The sequence below is a fragment of the Mauremys reevesii genome, linkage group 1 (genome assembly GCF_016161935.1).
Source record: "Mauremys reevesii isolate NIE-2019 linkage group 1, ASM1616193v1, whole genome shotgun sequence".
Classification (NCBI taxonomy): Eukaryota; Metazoa; Chordata; order Testudines; family Geoemydidae; genus Mauremys; species Mauremys reevesii.
Genome location: NC_052623.1, coordinates 199,679,297 through 199,704,794, shown reverse-complemented (window position 1 = coordinate 199,704,794; position 25,498 = coordinate 199,679,297).

The following is a 25,498-nucleotide window of genomic DNA, read 5'->3' as shown; positions in this document are numbered from 1 at the left end:
GTGGACGTTTGTGCGCTAAGTGAGAGCAAGAAGAAGCAGATTAGGGTGCCCCCTGGAATGCTACAGTCTGCCTGTGCATAGAGCAGCCTCTGAAATAGTGCAAGGGTGATGCCAAACACTTTACCAAAGTTAGCTTGCTCACAGATGTCCAGCCCCCAAACTTAGAATGCCTAGCGTGGAGAGAGAGGGTGGGCCAGAGGTTAGGGCACTAGCCTAGGATCTGGGAGAGCTGCGTTCAAGTCCATGAACTTCCTGTGTGACATGGTCCAAGTCTCTTAGCCACTCTGTGCCTCACTTTACCATCTGCAAAATAGGAATAATAGCACTTCCCCATCTTCCAGGGGGTGCTGTGAGGATAAATGCCTTAAAAGCTATGAAAAGTTCAGATATTGTAGTCAAGTAGGCCATATAAATGTGAATTATAGATACAGCTGGTAATAGAAGATCATCATCACTCTCAGAAGGTTATGTATCCTAATTCCTGATTTAAAGTTGTTCCCTAATTTATATGTCCATGGCATACTAATCCCGGTTTTCTAGCATTGCCATAAACAATACAGTAAACAAAGGTGGTTGTGTTGCATTGCATGAAACAATGCCAGCTGCAGAGTTCTGACTTAGGGTATGTCTACAATACCTGCCAGATCGTCGGGTAGTGATTCATCTATTGGGGATCGATTTATCACGTCTACTGTAGACGCGATAACATCGATCTCCGATCGCTCTGCCGTTGACTCCGGAACTCCACCATGGCGAGAGGCAGAAGCGGAGTCGACAGGGGAGTGGCAGCGGTCAACTCGCCACCATCCTCACGGCCAGGTAAATCAACCTAAGATACGCCGACTTCAGCTACGCTATTTATGTAGCTGAAGTTGCATATCTTAGGTCAACTCCGCCCCCCCCCCACAGTGTAGACCTAGCCTCGGGTGCATATATGATAAACATATTTGTTTCTCAGCTGAATATATGTTGAACAGCTTGTTTACTTTGGATCCTGCTTATTTTTCACAAATACTTAAAGGTTCTGCTCACCAGAAAAACCCAGTCTGAAGTACCAGGAGAGCTCACATCTGGATACTGAGGCAAAGAAACTATTGAACAATATGGTGATTGGGCTCGGAGATGAGGCATTCTTGAGCCTGTCAGAGGGATATCCAGAGTGAGGGTATGTCTACACTGCAGCTGGGAGTGTGCCTCCCAACATGGGTATAGAGACATGGTTGTTTGACTTGTAAATAGCATTCTAGATGATTGGCACTGGTGGCAACTTGGGTTTCTACTTGGGCAGTTAGCCCATCTGACCGTCCTGCATTCATACTCAGGCGGTGCAAGAAAGAGAAAATGGAGCTGCAGAGACAGGGGCTAACTAACCTTGAAAAGGCCAGATCTGGCTGAGAATTGAAACGATGACATGTTAGGGTTGGAATGACTCTGCAGCCGACGACATACAGATTCAGTGAAATCAGACACTGTACATACAACTCCTCAGGTAGCACAGATGATCACCTTTGATGTAAAGATGGAGATGACATTGATATATTTCTAAAAGTTTTGAAAGGGGCTATGAATTAAACCAATCTTGAAGATTTCCAACAGCATCCATCCTCATCCTTTCTCATCTCACACTACCCTGTGAGGAAAACTGTGTGAATTTAAAAACCAAATGTCTAGTTAAACAGGGATGTGCTTTCAGGTCCTAATGGCAGATAAACAACTGAGTATATGGAGGAAACTGAAGTACTCTTATCTTATCTGGGAAGACCCATTCCCAGAAGTCCCTATGGTAGGATAGGGTGGATCTGTGACTGCTTTCCCTCACTAGGGAAACATTTTCTGCAGATGTCTTTAGGGTATATAATATTAGCTAGATTAATTAATATTGGTAGGGGAGTAATTGAAAAATGGCAGGTTTTTTTTTGTATTTTTGTATTCTTAAAGTGAAATTTCAAAATACCGAAACAATTTTGACTAGCTCTTCATTTGGTTGAAAAGTGGTGGGTGGGGAGATAATTTGTCAAATACTTATTTTATACACAAGCTTTCCTTTTTTTTTTTAAAGCTCATGTGCTTCTTCAGAACCTTCCATCTTAAATTTCAGGGTGCTTTACAAACAGTAACACACAAAGCTTCAGAACTCCTGGGAGATGGATGAGAATTATTACCCATTTGAAAGACAGGCAAAATGAGGCACAACCTGTCAGACATGCAGTATGGGGTGGAACCAAGAATATCAGCCAGGTATCCTGATTTTCAGTTATGCACTTTAACCACAAATTGCCCTTCCACGTTCTTGGTGATAGCTGATCAGTAAATGACAGAGCGAGGGGTATTAGCTCAACCCCAAATACTTGCACATAACAGCAATAAAGGAAGAATACTGCCATCTCTGCCCTAGCCTGATAAGACAGTTAGATGTTAAAACAGACATTCAAATATTGGAATAGGCCCATGCTGTCTTATCTTTAAAGGCCAGAAAAAGAATCATGGCTCCGTTATGACAAGCTGTGCTTACCCAGAAAAAGCTGTAGGGCTGGCTGGATAATGAACCTCTTAATCCCATGTAGAAATATATACAGGCCGACAGATCTGGCCCAGGGTTGCAAAAGATAAGTAAACAATTATAGAGAATAAAATCATCTTAAATAGTGATGTATAATGTGCCTCTTCTCCAGCATCTCCTTCTAGCTATATCAGAGAGGCAGGATTGTCTATCGGTTAGGGTGCTAGCTTGGTATTTCAGACACCCAGGTTCAATTCCCTGATCCGTTACAGAATTCCTGTATGACCTTAGGTAAGTCTCTTTCTACCTCAGTTCCCCATCTATAAAATGGGGATAATATTTCCAGTGATGATGTAGGGATAAATACATTAAAAGACTGAGGTGCTCAGACACTACAGTAATGGAGGCCATAGAAGTGCCTAAGCTAGACAGAACTAAGCTGCCACATATTTGCACATAGCAAGAACTTAGAAGCCTCAGGACCAATTCTGTTCACCCCCTTGTCAGTGATGTTTGCACGACACCTACATTAACACAAAATGTGGCCCCAAAAGGTTGCAGATGTCATTGTCCATTTACTTCCTAACTAAATATAATTTGGACAGTTTGAGCAGCTGTAATGTGGCTATTGCTGCTTTTAAATACCAGTGTAAGAGTCTCAGCTGTGTAAACCAGGGTGGCTCCATTTAAATCAATGGCGCTACCTCAACTTACCTCAGCTGAGGATCTCACCTTAGACAGAAGCAGTAAAGTGGAAACAAAGAGTGCCATTTTCAGGAGTGCTCAACATTGAACTGTATCTGTTTCCATTCACTTTAAAAGTAAGATTCCCATTCATTTTGTTGGCCTACCTCTGCTCCCAATGCTGTGTACTTTGGAAAATCCCTTCCCTGATGTTGAAAGTGTCTGGAATTGCTACCTGGGGAGAGCGAAGTGACTGCAGGGAACTAGTGAATGGAGCCTGCCCTTTGTGTAGGCCATTTGCCCTAGTGGGAAGTGGATGTAAAATGCTACCAAATGATAGTGAGTGTTTTATATCCAGTCTGTAATGGTGTACGTGACGTACACAAGGGGCAGGGCAATCGTGAATTGGGCAGAACAGACTCCAGATCACTCTCACACTGCAGCATTGGCTTAGCACTGCAAGCAACAGTGAAACCTCTTTTTAGCCATTCCACATGCAGATGAGTGACTCAGTCACAGGTTGCCAATGTAGGCACATGTTTGTTTATGGTGATGAGCAGAGTAATCTTGTCTAGCTAGCTAAAATGAGTCAGGAAGGGACGCAAAATAGTAACACTAGCTTGTTTTCAAATTCTCTAATGTAGTTTCTCAAAAATGTGACTCATACACAGACTAGACAATGTATCTGGTGGTGATTTGGGAGGATCTGTATGCCTCACTTCTGGATTCCGCAGTTGTGACTCTTCATAGACTATCAGCTATTTGTAGCAGGGACAATATCATTTTATGTAATGGTACAGTGCCCATTGCAAGGGAGTCCTGATCCTGATTGTGGCCTGTAAGAGCTACTGTATTAGATGTTTGTACGGACTAATCCAAAATGAGTGCTGATAAAATACAGTTGTGGCAGGCATTGGCAGATAGTACTGTTACATATAATCTTTCAAGTTCTTTTTCCTAAATGTGTGAGCAAATGTTCAGTCTGGGATAGACCTGCTATATTGTTAATTGTTATGCAAAGCTCTGTGTGGTGGGTGGAACAGAGAAAAGAGTGTCATCATGAGGAATCCCCTAGCTACCACCTGAGCTGGAACAAGGGCTGTACCAGGGGAAAAGATTGTGCCCAGACTAGGAAGATATCCAGTTTGTGAAACAGACTTATTGAAACATCTTTCAGAATGAGATTTTATCTGTACTAAGTTGTATCACTGTATTAGGCTTAGATTTGCGTGTTTTCTTTTATTTTGCTTGGTAATTCTCTTTGTTTTGTCTGTTACTACTTGCAACCACTTAATTCCTACTTTCTGTATTTAATAAAATCACTTTTTACTTATTAATTAACTCAGAGTATGTATTAATATACTGGGGGGGGGGCAAACAGCTGTGCATCTCTCTCTAGTAGTGTTACAGAGGGCAAACAATTTATGAGTTTACCCTGCATAAGCTTTATACAGGGGAAAACAGATTTATTTGGGGTTTGGACCCCATTGGGAGTTGGACATCTGAGTGTTAAAGACAGGAACACTTCTGTAAGTGGCTTTCAGTCAAGCCTACAGCTGTTAGGGGATGTGGTTCAGACCCTGGGTCTGGGTTTGCAGCAGGCTAGCGGGTCTGACTCAAACCAGGCAGGGTGCTGGGGTCCCAAGCTGTCAGGGAAAGCAGGGGCAGAAGTAGTCTTGGCACATCAGTTGGCAGTTCCCAAGGGAGTTTCCTGTGATCCAGCCCATCACACAAGCAGCTGGACATCTGCTACTACTTAGCAAAGCGGCAACGCTAGTGTGAGATCAGGACACTAATGTCAGAAGAAGTGACACCAATATTTATACTACCCCACACCATCCTGTATCTTCTATCTTCTACATTAATGTAACCAACATGTTTAGGGCTAGATTAATAGACTGAGTCCAGTAGGGACCATTAGGATCATCTAGTCTGACTTCCTGGATAAAAGTGGCCCTATAATTTCATTCAGATTATGCCCTGTCTCTATGCAGCTATGCCGGGCAGTAAGGCTCCCTGCATGATGGCATATGACCTACCTGAATATCGAGTTCAGGTGTGGGGAGTGGTTTTGTGCCCAACTTTTCCTTCCCATGGTCCATACTTATTCCCCTGTGGGCCAGCCGATGCAAGGGAAGGAGTGTGTGAACCTTGTAAAGGGTTGATGCAGCATTCATCCTCCAGCCCACTCCAGTGGAAAAAAGGAGTGACAAAGGAATTGTATTTCAGACACTCTAAAATACAATACTTTCCCAGCACCCCTCCAGTACTCTGTGCCCCAAAGCACATCCCTATGTAGCTCAAAATTTCTAGGTATAGGCAAAAGGCACAAATGATACAAATGTTTGCATTTCTCAATAACCAGAGAATAGCCATGGACTTACTGCACCCCCAAACAGTGATGCATCTAATTACCAAACCTCCAGATCTTGAAGGTGTACAAGATGCCAGTGTATAACACATCTCGGAGCAGCACTTCTAATTTCTATTTCCACGAGAATTTCAGAAGGCTTTTAGTTCCAGGCAGTTCTGTGTTAAAGCCAACTTCATTATGTATCCTGAAGTGTGGGCCTTTTTGTTTTTCATGTTAGTATAAAAGCTGAAATCCTCAATATCGCTTCTAATTTATGTGCTGAATCACAGAATGCAATAGCATTGTTCAATTGACCTTGACCAATGTTTTCAACCATCAGTTGTTCCTTGCTGTATCAAGACTGAGGTCCACCAGATGTCAGTGCAATATAAATAATCCAGATTTTTATTTAAACCAAATCAAATAAAGGGGTATTAAAAAGAAAACTGCATAATAGTGAAACAATATCTAGGAAATAGAAGATCTTATATTAACTGTAAGGGAGCAGGGAACACGTTACCATAACTAGAGAAGACAAGTGTCAGAATGATTTCTTTAAGTGCTTTTCCACTAATAGCACTGTGTCCAAAACAGCGCCAAAGTGTTAATGTAAGTTGATCAAGCTGATTATATAGCAGTATAAAGGCATTTTTTCCATCTTCTAGCCTCATCATCATTCATTTACGGTATGTTGCAACTGACTTCGCTATACATCAGTGGTTATGTTCTATATACAATAAAATTACCACATTGCATGTTTGATTTGATATATAGCCTCTTTACTTCGTGATGATGGGAAACTTTCCCTCATTTTGTAGCAATTGCTTTCATTTTGAGAGCATTTTAACGTAAGAGCTGTTTCAGGTCCAATCGTTGTGCTTAAAATGCTGCAGTTTTGCCTTGCATAAACAGATAATGTGGCTACCTTTCTGTTCTGTTTGTTCAGTGCCTAGCATGATGGGTTCCTGGTCCATGTTTTAGGCACTACAGTAATACAAATTATAAAAATCTATATTTACACGTATTCTATTAAGAATTCAGCAGCGTCACACATATCTGACCATATGCTATACTGTTGACATGTATTTTAAAATACAATGTAGATCAATTGCAGTGGATATGTCCGTTTATACCAGCTGAAAATATGACACAGCCTTGCCCCTTCTGATATTTAGTGCTCCAAGAGAAAGTGCTGTGATTTTTTTTGTAGGATACAATGTATATTTTCTTATGTAGAAAGACAAGGACGGCTCCAGGCACCAGCCGAGCAAGCTCGTGCTTGGGACAGCAGATTCTACGGGGCGGCATTCCGCCCAATCCTAGCACGGCACGGAAGGTTTTTGGGGTTTTTTTTGGTTCCCCGATCCGACTGCCCTGTAGGAGGCAGAGGAGGGGAGCGCCCTGCAGCAAACTCGGCAGGGCAGCCTGCGTCCTTCCCTCCCAGCCGACCGGAGCGGCGCAGAGCCCTCCTGGCAGGTGGCACAGTGGTCGGGCCCGTGGGGCGAGCGCCCCGCTGAAGCACTGGCCGCCCCCCTTCTCTCTCTCTCTCTCCCCCCCCGCCCACCCCGCTTCCTCCCCCTCCCCCCCATTAGACCGGGCGCACACTCTGCAGCACAGGGAGTCCCCCTGCACCCTGGCTCCGTCCGCCCTGTAGGGTTTTTTTGTTTTGTTTTTTTTCCGTGCTTTGCCGGCCGTGCCGTTTCTCCCTTCTCCCCCCCTTTGCCGCTCCAGCCGTGTAGTTTTTTGTTTTGTCCCCCCCCACTTTGCTGCTCCATCCGCACCATTTCCCCCCCCCCCATTTTGCCGCTCCGGCCGAGCCGTTTCCCCCCACACACACACTTTGCCGCTCCAGCCATGCCCGTACCCCCCATGCCCCCGCTTTGCCGCTCCGGCTGTTCCGCAGGTTTTGGGGTTTTTTTTCCTCCCTGCTTTGCCGCTCTGCCCTCTTCCCCCCCTCCTTTTTTTTTGTGTGGGGCTGCAAAAATGCCAGAGCTAGCCCTGTAGAAAGAGGTTGAATTCCTGCTTTTAATCCAAAATTTAATTTAAATTTTTCTATAGAGCTACAACTGGTACATCCATATATGATTGAACTTCTCAGTTTGCATCAGAAATGAAATCTTAAGAGAAGGGAAGCAGGAAAGAGCCTTTTAAAAGTTAGGCAATAAAACTATTGTTTTGATTAGGAAACTTTTAATATTAGTATTCATATCAGAGCTCATGTAGTGCCAGCTCTCGTAATTATCAAAATATAGAAACTGTGGGCATGAAGGGACAATCTGGAAGTATGCACAATGAAAGACGTAATGTCTACATTGTTGTTGTTTTTGGAATTTTCCCTTTTGTATTTCACAGAGGAGAACATATTTGTCATCCTTTCTGCAAGTTTCACTAATTGTATTGTTTCCATTATTCTGATTTTGGGGAAGCTTGGTAATCCTAATATAACTGCACAGCCACCAAACAGTGTAGCCCCAAAATGGAAGCAGTTTATTAGGAGATGTTATCTTCACACCAAGGGACATTTCAGGGAAGTAAATAGCAGCTTGTGGAGTGAAGCAATTGAAAATATGCAAGTACACTCAGCAAACAGATGGTGTTTAGAATGAACAAGATTCTCTTTCATAGCAGTAGCTCGAAATATTTGATTCAATAGTTCACATTCCCATTTTTTTTCTGTAATCCTTTCGAAGGCTCTGGCTGTCTTGAAGGTTATCTGTCTCCTCAGCTTCAGTGTAGACTTTCATTTCTTGAGTAAGATCTCCCTTGCAATTAAACCATATAGAATTCCAGATATGCTCTTCTATTAAAAAAAATACAGCTTTGCACATGCCAGTCCACCAAGGAAATGTTACTGAAATAACTCCAATAAATAAGAGGAGTGTGTGTCAAAGAAATTATAAAAGCTAAGTAATACACCTAATACGATGGGCCCCAGTTATTCTGGAAAGGATCTTTTTAACAGAGATCTGAGAAGAGTTCAACCAGCATTCCTGATCAGAAAGGGCTATTCCCTGGGGGAACTAAAACCAGTAAGAGCCAACCAGAATGAGTCAGCTGTAGTTGACTATTGCTGCTGATTGTTTTACAGATGCTCAGTCACTCTTCCAGCCCTGTTCCACTGAGGATGAGGCCAGGAGTGGGTAAGAATCAGTGTCAGAATAGGGTCAATGTGAGAGGCTAGGAGTGAAAATAAGTTTGGAAACAGGAATCTAGCTCACATCGACTCATTTGTATTTTGAGATGTTTGGAGAATTGTTTTTCTTCACTGACAATTTTGACAAAACGGGGAAAAAATTGTTTCAATCAGAATTTTAGCAGAAGATTTCATCTTCTTTTCCCTAAAATCTCAAAACTTGGGGAAAATGGATTTCAAATGAAAAACTGAATATTTTGGAGGAAAAGAAAATGTGAAATTTCTGTGAAAATGTTTGTCAGAAACGCAATTTTCCATTTAAAAAAAATTCAAGATAACATTTTCAACCAGCCCTAGCTGTGTTGCATCTCACCTTGACTGTCAGCTCCTCAAGGGAGGGAACATGTCTGTTTTTCTCTGTGAAGCACCATACACATCTATCTAGGGCAAAATGTAAACAGGCTAATTCATTACAATTATTTGGTTATGAGAAACAAGAAGGGAAGAATGATGGGAGAACACGACAGGGCAAGATTGTGGATGTGGTAGAGAGTGAGGTGTTTGTGGAAGATTAGAGAAGATGACAAAGAATAGGGAGGACAGAAAGAGGAAAAATGTATAGAGATGGACAAATTAGACTGAGGAGAAAACCAACTGAAAAAGGAGAAATACCCCATATCTTAGAAAGAAATTGGAGGGAAGGAGAAACAGAACAGAGGCAGGAAGATAGGTATTTCTTCCTTGTTTTCTATTTTTATTATCAAAGGTAATGTTACATAAGAACGGTTATACTGGGTCAGATCAAAGGTACATCTAGCCCAGTATCTTGTCTTCTGACAGTGGCCAATGCCAGGTGCCCTAGAGGCGATGAACAGAACACGTTATCATCAAGTGATCCATCCCCTGTCGCCCATTCTCAGCTTCTGGCAAACAGAGGCTAGGGACATCATCCCTGCCCATCCTGGCTAATAGCCATTGATGGAACTATCCTCCATGAACATATCTAGTTCTTTTTTGAACCCTGTCATAGGCTTGGCCTTCACAACATCCTCTGGCAAGGAATTCCACAGGTTGACTGTGCATGGAAAAAAATACTTTCTTTTGTTTGTTTTAAAGTTGCTGCCTATTAATTTCATGTGATGGCCCCTAGTTCTTGTGTTATGAGAAGGAGTAAATAACACTTCCTTATTTACTTTCTCCACATCACTCATGAATTTATAGACCTCTATCATTTCCCACCTTAGTCGTCTCTTTTCCAAGCTGAATAGTCCCAGTCTTTTATTAAGCTCTCCCCATATGGGAGCTGTTCCATACCCCTAATCATTTTTGTTGCCCTTTTCTGAACCTTTTCCAAGTCCAATATATATTTTTTGAGATGTGGCAACCACATCTGCACACAGTATTCAAGATATGGTCAGACCATGGATTTATATAGTGGCAACATGATATTTTCTGTCCTATTATCTATCCCTTTCTTAATGATTCCCAACATTCTGTTTGCTTTTTTGACTGCCGCTGCACATTGAGTAGATGTTTTCAGAGAACTATTCACAATGACTCCAAGATCTCTTTCTTGAGTGGTAACAGCTAATTTAGTCCCCATCATTTTATATGTATACTTGGGATTATATTTTCTAATGTGCATGACTTTGCATTTATCAACATTGAATTTCATCTGCCAATTTATTGTCCAGTCATCCAGTTTTTAGAGATCCTTTTGTAGCTCTTCGCAATCTGCTTGGGACGAAACTATCTTGAGTAGTTTTGTGTCATCTGCAAATTTTGTGACCTCACTGTTTGCCCATTTTTCGAGATTGTCTATGAATATGTTGAATAGGACTTGTCCCAGTACAGACCCCTAGGGGACACCACTATTTACCTCTCTCCATTCTGAAAACTGACCATTTATTCCTACTCTTTGTTTGCAATCTCTTAACCAGTTACCAATCGATGAGAGGACCTTCCCTCTTATCCCATGGCAGCTTACTTTGCTTAAGAGCCTTGAGTGAGGGATCTTGTCAAAGGCTTTCTGAAAATCTAAGTACACTATATCCACTGGATCCCTTATGTCCCTATGCTTGTTGACCCCGTCAAAGAATTCTAGTAGATCGGTGAGGCATGATTTCCCTTTACAAAAAACATGTTGATTCTTCCCCAACAAATTATGTTAATCTATACGTCTAGCAATATTTTTGTGTACTATAGTTTCAACCAGTTTGCCTGGTACTGAAGTCAGGCTTACTGGCCTTTAATTCTGAGGATCACCTCTGGAGCCCTTTTTAAAAATTGGCATCACATTAGCTATCCTCCAGTAATTTAGCACAGAAGCTGATTTAAATGATAGGTTACAAACCACAGTTAGTAGTTCTGCAATTTCACATTTGAGTTCCTTCAGAACTCTTGGGTGAATACCATCTGGTCCTGGTGACTTATTACTGTTTAGTTTATCAATTTGTTCCAAACCACCTCTAATGACACCTCAATCTGGGACAGTTCCTCAGATTTGTCACCTAAAAAGAATGGCTCAGGTTTGGGAATCTCCCTCACATCTTCAGCCATGAAGACCGATGCAAAGAATTCATTTAGTTTGTCCACAATGTCCTTATCATCCTTGAGTGCTCCTTTAGCATCTCAATTGTCCAGTAGCCCCACTGATTGTTTAGTAGGCTTCCTGCTTCTGATTTACTTAAAAAAGATTACTATTACTTTTTGAATCTTTGGCTAGCCGTTCTTCAAATTCTTTTTTTGGCCTTCCTAGTTATAATTTTACACTTCATTTGCCAGAGTTTATGTTCCTTTCCATTTTCCTCACTAGGATTTAACTTCCACTTTTTAAAGGATGTCTTTTTGCCTCTCACTGCTTCTTTTACTTTGTTGTTTAGCCACAGTGGCACTTTTTTGGGTTCTCTTACTATTTTTTTTTAATTTGGGATATACTTTAAGTTGAGTCTCTATTATGGTGTCTTTTAAAAAGCTTCCTTGCAATGTACAGGAAAGTTTCCATGCAGGTTGCATTTCACTTTGGCACTGTATCTTTTAATTTCTGTTTAACTAACTTCCTCATTTTTGTGTAGTCCCCCTTTCTGAAATTAAATGCTGCAGTGTTGGGCTGCTGTGGTGGTTTCCCCGCCACAGGGATGATAAATTTAATTATATTATGGTCACTATTACCAAGCAGTGTAGTTATATTCACCTCTTGGACCAGATCCTGTGCTCCCCTTAGGACTAAATCAAGAATTACCTCCTCTCTTGTGGGTTCCAGGACTAGCTGTGCCAAGAAGCAGTCATTTAAGGTGTCAAGAAACTTCATCTCTGCATCCCGTCCTGAGGTGACATGTACCCAGTCAATATGTGAATAGTTGAAATCCCCCATTATTACTTTGTTTTTTATTTTTATAGCCTCTAATCTTCCTGAGCATTTCATAGTCACTATCACCATCCTGATCAGGTGGTCGATAGCATATCCTGACTGCTATATTCTTATTATTAAAGATAGAATTACTATCGATAGAGATTCTATGGTACAGTTTGGTTCATTTAAGATTTTTATTTCATTTGATTCTATGCTTTCTTTCACATATAGTGCCACTCCCCTACCAGCACAACCTGTTCTGTCCTTCCAATATATTTTGTACCCTGGTATTACAGTGTCCCATTGATTATTCTCATTCCACCAAGTTTTTGTGATGCCTGTTATATCAATATCCTCATTTAATATGCAGCACTCTAGTTCAACCATCTTATTATTAAGACTTCTAGCATTTTGTATATAAGCACTTTAAAAAACTTGTCATTTTTTAGCTGTCTGCCATTACATGATGTAATAGAATGGGATTCCTTTTCATTTGACTGTTTTACATCAGATCCTACCTGTATTGTATCATCTTCCATCCTTTCCTCCTTAGTAGAACACACAGAATCTCCATTAATAGATCCTCCCCAAGGGATGTCCCTGTCTGAACCATGTGCTCCTCCGTACCTGTCAGCTTTCCCCCAGCCCTTAGTTTAAAACTGCTTTACAATCTTTTTACTTTTAAGTGCCAGCAATTTGGTTCCATTTTGAAATGTTGAAAAATTGTGCAGTACACTGATGTCTGATGCATGCAAACCTACAGCCTGAGCCAAGGGCTATTGAAGTCAGTGGGAGTCTTTCTATTGGCTTTCATGAACTTTGGATCAGGCCCTTATAAAATTCTACCATAGCATAGCATTCTACCATAGCAGGAGTATAAAATTCTACCATAGCATTTAACAGACCTATTTTGCACATGGATTCCTTAGTCCTTTCAGACTTTATCTGTAGGCTGCACCATTTAAGGACACATGATATAATTGGAATTAGCAGTGTACATGTAGAGGCACAAATACAGGATTCTTATCAGATAGCATACTTCAACCCCCATGATCTTGGAGAGTGATCTTGGAAATATTCCTTTGTAAAATCTTCATGTAATCACAGATTGAGTCATCTATCTGTGTGCACCACCTTTTTCCCCTCACTCCTGACTTCTAGAAAGAGGACCTCTTATTTAAAAGTATGTAATTGTTTGTTTCTTCTCTCTTGAGATGTAAGGTATTCATCTTCTCTCCCCTCTCCTGCTGCCTTTTAACAGTAGTCAAGGAATTGAAATTAAGAGGTGACCTCATGTCAGCACTGTAAATCATAATTAATAGAAAACATTCTTAACACCCAAGGTCTGCACAATTAAAGCTGGAAATCTGGAAAACAGCTAAGATTAGAAGATGGATCTTTCTACAAGTTTAATTTACCTGTATGGGAGTTTTATGCACTGAAAAGTTCAGCTAACGCATTGAGAGAAATTTACATAAATTCCTTTGTTCCTCTATGCAATTACTTAGCCATTTGTTTCCATGGAACTGCAAGCAATTTACCAGTCTTCAAATAGTGTTGTATTAAACGCTTCAAATATTCACATTATGGCCCAGATTCTCGCTAGTGCCAAGATCCACTTGGAACAAGTCGGGGGTCATGTGACACAACAGATGAGGCAGGGGCATCCAGAGAATCAGTTAGAGCAGCTCTTGTCCTATTTACCCTATGCCAGGTGGCTCCATCCCAAGAGACCGGAGTGCAGTTGAGAATTGGCAGCATGCAGTTCTCTGCCTCACCTTGACTCACCCGCATGACAAGGTGTGAGGGAGCAGCTGGCATAGGAGCTGGTTACACTTCTTGCCAGCTGAGAGATCCTGTACCTAGGGGTAATTCTGCAGTGGTCAATTAGGGCCAGATTCTAACACTTTGCTCCTGTCCTATGATAGTTCCTCCTTATTCTCTCACCTCCATGCTTTAATCTGAGTCCTCAGTCTTCTGGGTCAAGATGTTAAAAAGTCAGAGCCTAAATCCATACTGAGCCACTTTTGAAAATTTTACCCCAAGGCACCTTAATTAGTGGCTTGATTTCAAAATTGCTCGTCACCCAACAGCTCTCACTGAAGTTTATTTGGAGCTGCTGTGCACTCAGCATTTTTTAAAAATCAGGCCACTTAGGTGCCTAAATAAGAAGCCTAATTTAAGATGAGTGTTGGGTTTGGGTGGGTTGGTTGGTTGGCTTTTCACTCTTGGGCCTGTTCTTTGTCTCCTTTTTTCCTGCTTCTTTATAAGCAGAGTGACCTCATCTGCTTATTTTACAGCATCTATTATCTCCCTGCTGATATCTGATATCTGATATTTTGATTATTGCAACCTCATAGTTTTTCCTCCGGGAATCTCGTCTTATTCTAGTCTATCCAAAAATGCGGCAACCAAGATAATTTTTGACTGCCATTCTGAACCAGGTCAGTCTGTTTTTCCAGTCCTGGCACTGGCTTCCTCATCAAATTTAAGATTCTGCCTCACTTTCAATTTCTATGTAATTCTGCCCCTGCCTACTTCTACTTTTTACTACTTCTCCATCCGTGCTCCCTCCTTTCATAAACTCTCTTCCATTTTAGGAATTTCCTCTCCTCTCTCTATTCAAATCCCTACTTAAAACTCACTTCATACTTGTGAAGCTTACCAGTGCTAACCTATGACTGTAAAAGTGTGTCCATTCTTCATAGGCCAGATTCTGCCACCTTTAGTAACTCTGAATAGCACCTGAAACAGAAATTAATTTTCACTGAAATTAGTGGTCTACTCATGTAGTAAGACCTATTCACAATTAATATGTGTGGCATAATCTGTCCTAAATGTAGTATATTATATAGCTTATTACCATAACTGAAAGAGAGTCATTGTGAAAGAAAATTATTCTTTGGATCACTCAGTGCATTCATTGTGTATGAGTGTCTATTTAAGTTAGAAATTCTTTGGAACAGAGGCCTAATCTTCCTTTGTCATGTCTATTTCAAAACATATTGTTGTTACTTAATAAATAATAACTAATGCCTGTGGGGTCTAGCATTACTGGCAAATAGAATGGGAGACATAAAATGGTTACATTCAAAGTTACAATAAGAACATTTAAACAGTCAGCATTTCTGTTATACGTAGTGTCAAACTGGAGAGGTAATCATAAGAACTCAAGCAGAGGAACAAGTTATGGAACTACTAGTTCACCTGTAACCTGCCTCAACTGTGTTTTTTAAATAGCACATGCTACTGGAAAGTCTTGTGCAGAATACAGGAAAGGAAACCAAGAGATTCAACATTATGGCAGCTGTCAAACATCTTTTAGCTATTTAGGGGCTTCAGTTCACTTGCAGCATACAGCAGCCTGACTTACCTGATGTCTGAAGGTGGGGGAGGGAAAGAAGCTGCTGCTCTTATTAGTAAAAGCTGTCTTTGACTAACTGACACTTGTCCCTTTCTACTACAATATTTTGTGTCCAACTAATATTTTATGTGGCATGCTCAAAACAGTATCATTTGCTAGGTACTTTGACATGGCTGTTTTTCAGGTCACTTTTTTTAAAGTTTCTCAACATTTCCTGTACAAACATTCATTTTTCAGAGCTTTAAAGCACTGTCATTCCCAATGAGGATACTGAGCAAGTAACTGACCTGCAAAACAGTACGGGGGATATGATGGTTCTGGCTCGTTTTTATTTCCCACGCAGCTAAAGCAAAAGCACAAATGCTGCACTAAGCTTCCACTGTTTATTGGGAGATATGAAATCAGATGGGGTACAAGATTGTACAAATGCAATGCCATCTGTGGATGCCAATCATGAGCATAATAGTTGTAGACTTCTTTTAGATTCAATGAATCTTGCATTCATTTACACTGGCGTAAGTCAGGAACAACTCCACCAAAGCCAGTGCAGATACACCAGTGTAAACCTACTGTGACTGAGAGCAGAACCCATTGTTCCATTACTGTCTCTTTTGAAGTATACATAAAGGAAGGTTATCCTATGTGATGAGGTCAGGCCCGATGGCTACAAGAGAGGTAGGTCAAAGATAGATACATTAGCTCCAGGTTAAGCAGGTCCCTTTTCCCTAGGTAAGATAACAGAGACTATTCCAGAACACTCAGGAACTTTCTAGAACTAATTAAGGCAGGCAGGCTAATTAGGACACCTGTAGCCAATTGGGAAGTTACTAGAATTAAGGCTAATCAGGACACCTGGTATAAAAAGGCTCTCACTCCAGTTAGTGAGGTGTGCGTAAGGAGCTGGGAGTGAGAGGACGTGCTGCTGGAGGACTGAGGAGTACAAGGATTAACAGACATCAGGAGGAAGGTCCTGTGGTGAAGATAAAGAAGGTGTTTGGAGGAGGCGATGGGGAAGTAGCCCAGGGAGTTGTAGCTGTCATGCAGCTGTTACAAGAGGCACTCTAGACAGCTGCAGTCCACAGGGCCCTGGGCTGGAACCCCGGGTAGAGGGCGGGCCCGGGTTCCCCCCAAACCTCCCAACTCCTGATCCAACACAGGAAGATCTCTGAGGCTAGCAAAATCTGCCAATAAGCGCAGGACCCACCAAGGTAGAGGAAGAACTTTCACACCAAAGAAGTCCTTTTTAGATGCACATTTCAGAAACACCTGTTGTCTCAACTCATGGAGAAGAGCCAGTTGCCCTGATGTTGGATATGCCATCAGAGGGTTCAAAACCAAACAATTCTGCAGAATTTCAGGGAGCTTTACCCAGATTATCAGAGGCTCTCAGCATAGGAATGAAGGGAGCTTTCAGAATTGCCTTATTGTGAGACGTGGATCCACTTCAGTGGGCTGTTATGGCAAACTTGTTCCAGTCTCCTGGTGTGAAGCCACCCTAATGCCATCAGATCCAGCTGCTGAAAGATTGTATTTGTTCTAGGACATCTAGCAGTGACATAATGCCCCTGCAGTGGCTCCTACAACTCTCACAAGGCCTTGTATTTAGAGGATGTGGCTGGGGAAAAGAGGATGTGATTAGACATCCTTTTGCCCCAGAGATGTTCAACTCCTTCAATGATTGCTGGGAGCAACTGGCAACCTTGAGACTGCTCCAAACTATGACAGTGACTGGGTTGGCACAGAACCATTCCCAGGATTGGAAAGAAGGGGCACAAATGGCTCCTTTTGTATTGTCATCCAAGGTGGTGGTTTGTGATAGGATCCTGGAATGCAACCTTGGGGGGAGGGATAGCTCAGTGGTTTGAGCATTGGCCTGCTAAACCCAGGGTTGTGAGTTCAATCCTTGAGGGGGCCACTTAGGGATCTGGGGCAAAAATTGGTCCTGCTAGTGAAGGCAGGGGGCTGGACTTGATGACATTTCGAGGTCCCTTCCAGTTCTAGGAGATTGGCATATCTCCAATTATTACCTATTACCTAACCTGGAACTGTGGGACCACTGTTCCCTCCCCAACCTTAACTCTCCAGCCTGGGCTGTCTCTCACAATGCTATGCCACTGACAAAGCACCAAACCCCTCCAGTGCTGTGATCACTCAGCCATAAGCATGTGGAGACCCACACCCAGCTAAATCACATGAAAACTCTCCAAGCCACTTGTGAATTATACAGAGAGAGGCACCAGCCAATCACCCTACCCTTGCACCCCAGATATATACCATCTTGCACAGCTCAAGACTCCCTTGAGATGGGGGAGGAGAGAGGCCAAGTGGCAATGTCATTGACCCTCACTTACACTTTCTGTCCAGGTGCTAGAAAGATCCTTGCTGTGACACTGGGGTTAGGCAGTTCCCATTGCATACGTGCCCTCTCTGAGGAGTCTCTGGGAGGGCCACTGGGAGAGTGGATTCTCCTTAATGGGCCATCAACACTGTCTGGCCAGTGTTTAGTGGATCCCAACCTCACAACATATTTCATTAACACACACAAAGCAAAACTTCATAACTTCAGAGACAATGATAGTATATACAATTCAACAGGATATTAATGTTCAACAGATTGAGACTTCTTAAATGATACCTCCAGAAGGCATACTCTGTACAGAACATATCATATCACAGTGGTGAATATGGGGTTCCAGGATGCTATTCTGAGGTATAGAGTGTCACAGTGGTACCCAGCACTTCGTGGTCAGAGCTGAGAATCATCAGCAAAGGAGAGTTACAGCTTCCTTTCTAAAAATTCTGACCTGTTTTGAACTGCTGGGGTCCTGTCTGAGGTTCTCACATACATGGTGATTACTGGGTCTTCATATTGTAACCCATCCTGCCTAAATAAGTGGCGGGGATATCAAAAAATATCATGACTAAACCACAACTTGGAGCATATAGTGCAAATTATATTAACTTTAATTAGTGAGAACCAAAGTTCATTAAAGTCAACAGGAAAACTCCCATTTCCTTCAATTAGCTTCAGATCTAGCCCACAGGAAATTGTATATGGATCTAGATTCTTGGTCCTCATTAAATCCTCAGCAGGTATGGGTTTAAAAATAGTCCCTTTTTCAGATGCACTAGATTTCAGAAAATCTTGAAAATCTGACTGTTGAAAGTAAGTTACTGGTGCAAATATGGTGAGTTAAATGGTTGCACTCAGGCACAAGCTATGATATTGCCAGGTAGTTCAATTTCTGGCACAAAGTTTAATTCAATTTTGGGATCTTATCTCCTGATCACTTACCATTTATCCTTAGATTTGTTGGTAAGCTAAGGGGAAAATTTATCTGCTGCTCAGAAAATAATTATCCTCAGAGCATCATTCATTGCCAGAAATATCCTGCAAACATGGAAGATAAAAGAACAAACTGGAATTTCTCTTTGACTAAATCACTCAGCTTGTTATATCAGGCTCAAGAGAGCCTCTTTTCTATGTACTTTCCTTAGAAGTGGTCAGGTCAGTGTTCCTAGTCATTTATGTTTAAAATGCTCTCTCGTTTCCATCTCCATCAACAAAAATCTGGTCTTTGCCTTGGCCAATGTATGCTGTTCCTTGCAGGCCTCCTTGACTCCCACCTGAGGCCCCTTCAGTCGACCCCACATAATGAAATTAAATCGTCACTCTCCCCGGAAATACCCCTCTTTGATGGCTATCTCTTGGCATCTGTGTCAGGTGTAAGCTCCTCATCCTTATGTTCAAGGCTCTGTATAACAGCACATCTCTGTTTTCATCTATTTCTCCTTCTCTTTTATGCCATGCATAGGAAGGCTGGATGAAAATTTCATCTTTTGCCACCACAAAATCAGGTTTCAACAAAAGCAGACATATTCCATGATTTTTTTTTATCTTTTCATCAGAAAATTGAAAACCCAACAAACAAAACATTTTGGGCAAAAAAAATCATTTTTTGACAAAGTTGAAATTTTCTGCTGAAAACTGACAAAATCAATTTTTTTTTGCTTTCATTGGTATTTCTCTCCCTCCCTTCTTCCCCGTGAAAAATGTCAACCCAGTCTAATGAATACCTCATTAACTTTAACTACTCATTCAGTATCCTTCAACTTGAGACTTTCATGCTTCCCTTTATAACTGCTGCATCCTTCCTTTTCACAAGCAGTGCTACATGGCTGTATGATTATTCCATCTTCTTTTCTTCTGATGCTTGTGTCTAATCTATGGTCCATTGTTTGTTTGGGTGTAAATTCCTCAAGGCACAGACCACGTTTTTCTTCCATTGTGTACATTGCAGAGCATATTGCTGGTCCTCAACAAATAAGTAAATGAAATACAGCTAGGTGCTATCATGAGTCATATGAGGATTGTAAATAATGTTGTATTTGGTATCCAGCTTCTTTTGATTCTTGCTCTGTACATAGAATATCATATGTAACACAGAATCTGTTCTCTCTAAATCTGGATGCTCATACAAATGTATGTGTGCCTCAATATACAGTATCTCAATAAAATATATATAAAAACCTTTATTGGTACTCAAACTAAAATTCTGATTAGCTTTTAAAGCAGTCTGTGGGCCTGCATAGATACCTGCTGGTTGCTTCAGTGATTCTTACCCATACTTTATTTGAATGGGGGAGGGATATTAATATTCAGTTATTTTAAACAGCCTTGAGGCATGCTACTTAAAAGGCGAATGGTTCAAAAAGCAAACTTTTATTTTCAGGAAATTTGAAGTGTCACCTTCCAAAAATCTAACCTGTTGCCTGCTAACAGCTGGTTGAAATGTACATTTCACTTGAATGTGCAATGCTTTATTCACATCTTTAAGCACACATTTAACTAATAGCCAGTAATATACTAAATAATCTAATAGTCTGCTGAGTAAACAGTATCAATTTTCACCATGTAGTAATATATTTACCCATGACATTGGAATTGTTAAGGTCAACAGAGCAATAGTCCCAGAACCTTGATTTCAGTCAAGTGATACTCATCACAGCTCAGGAAGGATTTAGAGGTGGTTTTAAACCACTTTTGTGACCTCTCCAATTCTAGAACCATCCAGCTGCTGGTCTCCTGTATAAATTAGAAGAGCCTGAAGGATGCTCTAATAATCTAATGCTGAATGGTGCATAGATTGAACATGAGAGGAAGGATAGGTCAGAGATTACGGAATTATTCTTGGTGTCTGTTCCTCAACTCCCTGGCTGTAAAATGGGGATAATGGCACTTGCCTAACTCATAGAGGTATTGTGAAGATAAATATATGCAAATCTTTGAGGCACTCAAACTGTGGTAGAGATAGGGTCCATACAGGTGCCTTAGATAAATGGTCCCAAGGTATTACTGTGGCGGTCAGGGTGTAAACACCCTGGCCATGTCCTTTAAATTATTAAAAATTTGAATAGGATGAAGAGGTATGGTGTAGCAGCCATAAGAGTGGCTCTCTGCCACCTAAGGTTACCCCAGGCCTAGCTAAACCAGATATAGGCTTGCTTTCCTCCACTGGAGCAGTGTAAAGCTGCTGGGGAGCACAGGAGAATCTGGCCTAGAGAATGCAACATATCAAAACACATGAGCACACGTATACGGAGTCAATATTATGCCTTGAAAATGCCTTCTAAATATGCATTTAACCACAAAACCAGAACAACTCTTTTAGGGAAATAAACCCTCTTAGGGAAAGTAACATCCTGTAACAAATTATTTTCAAGAAATTAAAATAAATAAATTAATTTAAAAGTCAATTAAATGCAAATACAGTAGAACCATGTTAATTTGCACTAATGACTGGGAGACCCATTACAAATTACTGAGTTTTCTGAATTAGCAAGTGGATAAGCCCTAGAATAATGCAGCACAAAATGTTCTTTGTTTTTCAGTCGCAGTGCAGCTGTAATTATGATATGCTATAGTAATGAAGAGGTCACCCATAAAAGCATTTTTAACTGTCTCAGATAACTAGGGCCCCAATTCTGTATTTAAAATCATTTAGTTCTTAAGGTAGAACCAAGGGTAATAAAAAGTTTCCTTAGTGTCTGCAGTGTGTTTTAGTATTCCTTGTACTAAATATAAGAGTACTGGAAATGCTGAGGTGTGAGTATTGATCCCCAGGCAAAACTGGTAAAGCTTTTAAAGGACAAGCAGTGTAAATACTGTAAAAGCAATAGACTCTTTGCTAAATGAGACATCTCTATCGAGCTATGTACTTAGGGGCCATTATCACTGTAGTATCTGAGCACTTCATGATCATTGACTAATTTTATCCTTACCTCCCATTCTACATATGGGGAATAGTGACACAGAGTAGATTAAGTGACTTGCCCAAGGTCTGTTGCTGAAGTGAGAATTGACCTTAGTCCCGATCCAGTGCCTTATCCATTAGATCAGCTTTTCACTCACTCAGCATCATCTTACATCTGTGCTGAGGAGTTAGGAGCAATCTTTATTTGTGATCAAATCAAAAAATACAGTTTTAGGACAATGTGCATTAGAAGGTTCCACTGTAACAGCAGTTTCAACTGTGTTTATGGGTGATGGCAATCACCCAAAGGTGGGAATTTTAAACATAAACCACAATCTCCATCCTCGCCTATACTTTTGCGATCTGTCAAATTGCAAGCAAGATTCTCGTCCACAACGATCTGTGTCACCTTCCATAGGGATCATACTGTGCCATATGTTATACAGAGTGCTGAAGAAATAATTGGATGAAGCCAACCCTTCACCATTTAGATAATGTGTATGGAAAATTTTACCTTGCAATGTAGGAGTAGGGGAGATCAAATCATAAAACATAGTAACAAAAGCAAAAAGATGAAATGGTATAAATTGCTAGATTACAGTTCAACCCATATTTATTCTTCCAGGTGTTCACACAGGCTCTCCCTTATAAAACTTTCTGGTATTATTAAAAGAGCCTAGGCTTCCGATTCTTGAACTCAACATTCACTATTCTTTCATCCTCTTCTTCAAAGTTACTGGTATTGTCTTTTCTCTTCTCTTTGGCCATGAATCTCTCCTCATCAGAAGAATCTCTAAAGCATATATTTCCCTGGTGGCAGCCCTGAGGTTTGCCAGATATGACAAGATAGATGTAATGCCTTTCTCTAACAATGCCTCATTAAGTGGTTGGGAGGAACTTCCTGAACTTGGATTCTGTTAAATCAGTGCTATCGAGGTAGAAGGAGGGAAAAAATAAATTACTACGATTTTAAAATATAAATGAAACTAAAGAAATAAAGTTCTATAAATCAATATTAGAACAGGGGTTCTCAGCCTGGGGGTTGCCAACAGGTGTTGGGGGGTTGTAATAACCTTCATGTCTTTCCCGCACTGCTAAATGGAAAGGGCTACTGGCTATATTCAAAAGTGAGGAAGGTGGGGTCATGGTATGGAAAAAGGGGTGCCCCAGTATTCGCAGTTGGAAGCTGCTATTAATGATCAGTCTCCTATTTTACTCTTTCTTCATCATCCAGTATCCCAGGGAAGTTGTCTGCTCCACTACCTACTCAGAGCCCCAAATGCTAGAAATGATGGATGGGACCAAAACATATTGGCCCCAGTCCCACATTGTTATCTACGCAGGCAGACTGCTGCACTGGCATTGCAGGATTAGTGCCATAGTCAATTCTACTGCCAGTACAGAACTGTTCACCATTATATTCCCCATTTCTTTGTGCAGTCTGGCTTTAAGTACATCAAGCAATGAGACTTCTTCCATCCCCGTTGGGAAATGATACCCACAAACTAATACACCTCTCTGATATTCAGTCTAAATTGTCCTTTGTTCTGTTTCATCTTGTTACCACTTTAGTTTCATGATACAATTCCTTTCCCGCCTTAGTGTTTACAGTTATATATTTGTAGACAGTTATAATATACCTTATTCTTTAGCCTTTAGCTGAGCTATAACTATTCTGGAGCATTTTATCTATCCTCATATGTCAAAATCATCCAAGCCCCTTAATCATTTTTGTTGCTCTTCTCTGGATTCTTTCCAATGTGTTGACTTTAGTTTGGTATTAAGGTGCCCAGAACTATACATAATATGTCTGTAAGTGTTGGGGTGTCCCACAAAAGAAATTAACACGGCTGAAATGCACCTCTCACTCCTCTCTTTTTATCTCCTTGGAGGAGATGTTGTATCCTGATATCTGTTATGGAACAATCCCTTATTTTTTATATCTGCATTCAGCCCACTACCTTGTGACATTATGCAGTATAAGTGTCAGGTACAGTACTGTGAATTACAGCTAATTGAAATATACATAATGAATTTTTTTCAGTGAAATTGAAATGTTTGCTTTTTTTTTTATGGCATTGCCTGTTTTCAAAGACACAACAAAATTAGTTTTAAAATATGGATTATTATTGCAGTGCATTTGCCAAGCCTTATAAGAGGGTTTGTTAGCCCCAGGGCCACAGTTATCCTTAAAGGGAGCAAGCAGTGCTGTTACACGCAGTTACACCTGTGTAAAATGGGTGTACATGAGATCAGAATCAGGTCCATATTGTGTTTATCCTCTAGAAACAGCACACTGCCTAACTCCAATACTACTACCTTTAAACAGCACTTTACAAACCCTATTTATTTAGGGATCACTTACCTCCTAAAAGATAAGGAATATAACTTCAGAAAACGATCTTCAGAATCAGTATTAAAATGCAAGTCCCAATCCACCAATTGCAGAGTTAATTCAAGCCATGTTGTCCACCACTTAGTTGGACCTCTCTACCCCCTCCTTAGGTTGGTAAACACCATTAACCTTGTTTAACAAATAGGGACACTGATAGAGAGAGAAGTGTTATATGTAGACAATATCGTGAGTGCTCTAAAATAGTTTTTTGTTTCCTGCTTCTAGACCATGGCCCTGATCCTGCAAACACTTATGCACATGCTTAACTTTACTACCACAAATGATTTTAATGGGACTACTCACAGTTGTAATGGTAAACACAGGTTGTAGGTTTTTGCATGATCAGGACCCATATTTGTTAATGTGTCACATTTGTACTGAATGCTGTCTAGAATAATGTATTATGAGGCATTGGCAGTGTGCATAAGTGTCCTTCCCTACTTTCTCTTTGGCCAACGTGGCTTGAATTAACTCTGCAATACAGAGTTACACTCTCAGAATAATTCTTTTTTCCCAGCAAGCCTTTCTGCCTTTTGACTCTGGCAAATTTAAACAGCAGCAGCCCTAAAGTGGCTGTTTTGCAACTGCTGTCTGACTGCTGTAACTGTGTCTTCCAACTGGTAAATACTCTTCACTTTGGTTATGTTTCCCCTCCATGCTTTCTTTTATATTTCTGAGGAGATGTTGTATTCTGATACCTTTCATATTACAACCAAGGGCATTAGCCTTTATGCCCAAATTTAAATGTGTGTGTTTGGTAGAATCCCGCCCTGCTCTACAATATCACCAACCTCAAGCATCCAAAAATAATGTTAGACTGGCTTAAAAATCATGAGTTTCTATTTTTAAATAAAAAAAGTAGTTGGGGTGGGGCTGGGGTCTATTTGTTTGCCTTCTCTTATTATTTACTTATTTTTTCTTTAACCTTTGTCGGTCATGGCTTTCAAGTTTTATTTGTTTTTTTTTTCTCTGCAACCATAAGAACTAAAAATTCTCACTAAAAGCTCGGGTTATAAGAAATAAACTACAGATCATGAGATTTGCAGTGAAATTGTTGGCAACTTTTCTTTCAAATAGGAACATTTGTTATGAAGGCCATTATAGGATGTGGGGACACCAAATTTTCTAAAATGAATCCAGACCATTTAAAGAAGTTGAATATTGAACAAATTATTCACCCCTATCACCTTTCAATGATCATATCACATTTTAAATCTCAACTGAAAACATTGTTCTTTGCCTACACTACTTTATTTATCTTTCCCTCTGCTACTGTTTTTGTAACTGTGATCTTATTTTTCTAACATTTGGGAATGTAGTTTGCATGAAAGAAACTACAAAATAATGTTCTGAATTGAATTTTCTTTAATGTGGGACTCTGAATAGCTCTTGCAAAGCAATATGCACAGAGCAGTAGTGATGATAATTCTGTTACAATTGATTATTTCAGAAAAAACCCTGCT